We start from the raw sequence: 5,987 nt of genomic DNA on the forward strand, positions 1-5,987 counted from the left end.
ATTTGCTCTTCGGAACCCCACGAAAGAAATATAGTCCGTCGTACAATTCACCGATTCCAGTCACCTTCCTCGTCTTGCGGTCCTGGATAACACACAACTCATCAGTTAATTGAATGATAAATTTAGATTTTCCAAGCAACTGACTCACAGTTTAATTTGGGAACAAATAAAACATTAGTCAGACTCAAGCCCCCAGGTAATGTCACATCTCCTTCATGAGTGGCCACGGCAATTTCTCCATCAGGCAAGCCAATTGGACATGTAGAAATTCTGCGGATGTTGGAAATCTGATCCTGATGACCAGTTACATGATGTGTAGCACACGTATCAATTATCCAATTAAAATCTTCAGTCTTACTATGTAATTTTTCATTAGTTTTGACCTGCCCTAACAACTCAACAAGCTGGCTCCATTGTGCAGTCGTGTTTCCTGCCAAACCAGCACCTTCAGCCTCCTCTGTGAAGAACCCGGAGGTTCCAGCGCCGGGTTTCGCTCCAGCTGCTTTGTTGGCGTGAACAACGCCTCTGCCTGCACCTCTGCCACGCTGCCCAGCTCCACCGCCTCTGCCACAAGCGTTTCCAGTCCGTCCAGCCACTTTTCCTCCTTTGGGTCGATCTCCCCACCACTCCGGAAACCCGATCAATTGAAAACAGCTTCCTTCATCATGACCCTCATGGTTGCAGTGATTGCAAAACTTCCCAGAATTATCAGTCTGCTTGCTTCGGGAATCGAACTGAACTTTGAACGCCATGGCTTGATCCCGTTCCACTGTCGTATGTTCTCCTTTTATCAACCTCTCTTCTTGGATAACTCGAGCATAAGCTTTATCCATTCCAGGAAGAACATCCATAGACAACACATTGGACCGAACCATCCCATACAAAGTAGAATCCAACCCAATAAGAAAGTGGTGTTGCATATCTTCTGCTTGAATAGAAGCGACCTGCGCTTTCATATTACATTTACAACCTTCACACTTACACTCAGGTAAAGTCACATAGGTCGTCAAGTCATCCCAGATCTTCGAAAAATGCCCAAAGTAGGACGCTACATCTTCATTCTTTCCTTGGCGACAGTCACTAAGGGCGGTTTTTAATTGAAATATCTTGGTGCCATTAACCACACAGAAACGGTTCTTCAGATAAGTCCACAAATCATGGACCTCTTCATAGTTAGGTAGTGTGGATCGAATTTTTAGGTCAATCGTATTCAAAATCCATACAACCAACATAGATTGAACAGCTCCCCAATCTTCTAGTTTTTCTTCATCAGTTGGTTTTGTTACCTTCCCCTCAACAAAACCAAATTTACGTTTCGCTTTCAAGGCCATCCCAATAGCCCTTGCCCACTCATCATAATTATCTCCCTTCAATTGAATCGGAGTTATAAGATTACCTGGATTATCATTGGAATCCAAGTAATAAATATCAACCTTCTTGTCACCTTCAGTCATCTCGAGAAGCGTACGTAGAGCAACTCTGTCAAGAACGCCTTCGTTTTCTCCCTTGAAATCCGTAGCTTCGGCTGAGGAATTTTCTCTCAAAATTTCGGTCACACCCTATAAGTCGGCTAGGGTTTAAAAATTTCTCTCACGTGAATTTTCTCTCAAGGCTCTGATACCATGATATTTTGGTAAAAATCCCCCTCTTTCTCATTCACATATTTATACAAGTACAAAATCTTGTCCACAAGGAAAAGGAAAAACCAAATTAGGAATTAACACTAATTAGGAATTAACACAAAAGGAAAACAATTCCTAATCTAATAATAAAAAGGAATTAACACTAATTAGAAATTAACACCAAATTAGGAATTAACATGGGTCTTTTTTGAGTTGACACGAAACTGACACGCTAATTTTTGGGTTGGGTTAGTGTTGATATGTGAACCCGAAAACGACACGAAATGATGCGGATATTGAAAATTATTGTTATATTCTCTCGTGTTTTTTTATGTCACTTTATTAATAAAGATAATAAAATTATAATTATTAATTGCAAATATTGATTTGAATTTCCTAAATTGTTATAAACACATTACATGACCCTCTAACATGATATTATCGAACTTTTCAATAATTATTGTTAACATACTAATCTAAAAATGATATAAAATGTTTAAAAACAGTACCATATCTTCTTATATTTTTAAGAGTTATTATTAATATATATGCATAACAAAATTACATGTAACCCGAAAACACGACACGAAATCGATACTAACCCGAACATGTTAACACGACTTTGACACGAAGGTTTTTGGGTTGGGTTTGGGTTTACTCTTTTTGACATGAACCCGAAATGACACGACTCGAATACGACTCGAACACGATAATTGCCAGGTCTAATATATATATATATATTTTTTATTATAAATATAGTTATAATATCCATATAGGCTTAAAAGGAATCAAATAATATAATATTTTAAGTCTAAAATAGGTCCAAATTTTTATTTTAAATTTTTAAGTATAACTTTTACTATTATTATTATTATTATTATTATTATTATTAAGGGCTCTTTATCTCTTATTTCGCATAGACCCCGTAAAATATTAAGACCGGTCCTATTTGAAACACGTTCATTCATGATGAAGCATGCATATTGATGAGAATTGGGATCGAAGGACCTCAAGTTGAGTTTTATCTTCGGTACCTGCATTGGGAGATGTCCCTGGGATACACTGTGACAATCAAGTTATTGAGGGCAAGATTACAATGTATAGGAGGGACGGAAGGTAGAGAGAGAAAATGTTAGATCTTTTACCGTGGAGTGGGATCTCCTTATTTATAGGTGAGGCCTGTGAGGCGGTACAAACTCCATAATGCCCCTGACTAACATGTTGATTTCTCGTTAGGGCATCATGTGTGACCCTTTGGATCCAGATGCTTCATCACATATTCTTTTGACAATAATTACAATTTTTGAGAATATAAGTAACGAAAAAACGTTGCAATTACATTACTAACTTCTATCGAGCTTAATACTTTTTGTCAAGATGTAACGAGTACAAAAGAAACGCATAAAAATAACAATACCAATATGTAACGGGCACAAAAAAAAAAGTCTGTTGCAAAATTTGTTTTTTTGTATCACGTACTTTGACGCGCGCCCATTAATAAAAATAAATTATTGTAATTGTAACACGTTTCAGTTCGTAATGACCTCATCTGCTACTTAAACCACTTTTTTTTTTTTTTTATCGTTATCAATATTCTTAGTGCCTTTTAAGGAGGTAATGTCTCAACAAGATAATAAGATTTGGGGTTAACATATTAGTCTTTAATTTGCTTTTGGCGAATTATTAGATTTTTCGACAACAAAAAGAATTAATTGGAAGAGGTTTTTGGCGTTTGTAGTTTTTCACGGGAGAGGAAGTTGTCCTGTGCAAAATGTTAAAGAGAGAAGTTGGAGTTTCTTGTAAAAAAAACACATTCTAGAGCTTGATTTATTTAAAGATATTATTATAAATTCAATCTACCTAAAAGACTTGTGTCAAAATTAATTCACACAACTTGCACCAAATAGCATACTCTTATAATTTATAATTTGCAAAAGAAAAACACTCTGAAGCATTTTTTTTATAATAAGCCAATAGATTTTAATAATTTAATAAATAATTATTTTTTTAAAATAATTTATTTTTCAAAGAATTTTTTTAGAAAAAAATATATGCTATTTATGGATCTTTAAAACTAAAGAAAGCAAATCTAAAATAGATAAATTGGTTTTGAAATGGAAAGTTCACTAATTGCTTTCCCGTCATCATCCACCATCCCAACCTAATTTCTTAGATATTTTTGTTCTTTCAGTTTCAAATTAATTTACCAAAATTTTAAAACAACAATTATCTTGTTTCACGATTTGACATTCTGAGAACGATATATTTTTTATCAATATTATTTTTGTTATTTATTTCGTATTTCTCTCCTTATATGTTACTCTCTTTTTTTTCCCTAAATGAGTTATTTCCGACTTTAGTATTACTAAAATTTCTTGTTAGATAGAAAAGTACCGGTCTCCCATGGCTGCTGTTATGAGTGTATGTTGTTTTTTGTTAGAATGGGAAGAGGTGCGGAAGGAGGCGGCTGGTCGAGTTTGGGAGGTTCTGTATGAATTGGAACAGACGACGGTCAATTAGCAAAAGCCAATTGTTGGTTATGTTGTATAGTTTTGGTGTGAGAGCAGTTCTTCGGTGTTGTACCAGTAATTTTATTGCATGTTGTAGCTCTTTTGCAGCAGGTAGTATTTAAGTTTCGCTAGTCGATGTGTTAGCTCTCCGTGGTGCAATACTCCAAATGGTTTCACTTTACTTTTGGAATGTTCAGTTTGAAACGGATTCCAAATGGGTGGTGGATTGTATTTCGATAAAGGTCCATGATATTACTGATTTTGGGGTTGTTATCGAAGAAATTCGAGATTTGTTACTTATCTATTCAAATTGTTGTGTTACTTTTATCCCTAGATTAGCGAACTGTGTAGCTCATTCAATGGTTTGGCATTCCCGTTCCAATACTAATTTTTTTAGTGACGTTGTTGTTTCTAGTTATTTAGATAATTCTCATTCTAATGCTCTTTGTATTAACAATATTTCTATTTCTTAATAATAATTAGTCGTTTCTAAAAAAAAAACATATATCATATAAGAGAAATAAAATGTCAATCCAAAACGTTAATTTTATAATATCAAATAAAAACAAAAAAAAAACTTTAAAATTAGTTTTTTTTTTTCTGAAACGCTACTATTCTCATAAAAAGACTAAAAGTTAATGTTGTATAAAACGTAACTAAACACTATATTTCTCACATTTAAAATGAAACACTAAACAATTGATCCAAAATACAAAACCAAACACTATTGAGATAATTTTAACCGTGAAGATTCATTTAAGAGTGGTCGACAACTGAAAATGAGATCAATTACAAAAAATAATATGGGTAAATAATTATAAGATCCTTATGATTTTACTTAACATACTAGTAAGTCCATCATGTTATTATAATGTCCTTAAGTTTTATTTTAATCAATTTTTTAGTCCTTCCATCTGTTTTTATGAATGAAAGTTCAAAATTGCCCCTAGTTATACACATAAAAAAAAAATTATCTTTTAGTGTCAAGATTAATCTAAAAATTTTAATAAAAATTTTGAACTACATATACTCCAAAATTAATATACTTTAAAAACTGTATTATTTATTTTCTTAAATTTTAATGATTTATTTCTTTATTTTTTTAATATAGTATCTTTAAACTAACATAAATTATTATTATTTTTCTACGATTTTTAAAATCATATTTATTTTTTTCTTCTTTTCTAAACTTTATTAGAGATATAAACAATTACTTTTTGCAATATTATAGTCTTACTCTATTTTGATAATTTTTAAAATATTTTTCATTCAATTTTTTTGTCAATAAATTTTACGTTGTTAAATTAAAGTTTTATAATTATATAAAAATTAATAAATCAATTACTTTATATTGAAGGTATTGTGATCATATATATAAAAAAAAAAGGAAAAATGGATGTTTTATTATTAAAACATAGAGTAAAGGGTCATTTTGGTATTTTAAAATTGATTTAGTGTAGTTTGACCATTGACTCAAACATAAGGATTAAGGAGTTAAGAAAAATAAAAACTAAAGGATTAAATAATTATTTTTAAAAACAAATGGACTAAGTAGCGTATTAGGTAAAAACACATGGACCTTATAATTATTTATCCAAAAAATATATAAAAAAATCTTATAGTTTGTCAAATTTATAAACAGAACGATGTGATTTAAAAATTTACAAATAGAAGTTTGTGATATATTTTATTTATAAAATAAAGTAATTCAAATATATTGTTAAATTTTTTTTTTTATGAATATATTATTAAGTTTTGATTACAACCAATAATATGTTAAACAGAAAGTCTACCATGGCTTCCTGAAAAATTAGACAAGACTGACTTCAGTGTTTGTCTAGATTTTTGAATATGA

This window comes from Euphorbia lathyris, chromosome 1, assembly GCF_963576675.1.
Source record: "Euphorbia lathyris chromosome 1, ddEupLath1.1, whole genome shotgun sequence".
Classification (NCBI taxonomy): Eukaryota; Viridiplantae; Streptophyta; class Magnoliopsida; order Malpighiales; family Euphorbiaceae; genus Euphorbia; species Euphorbia lathyris.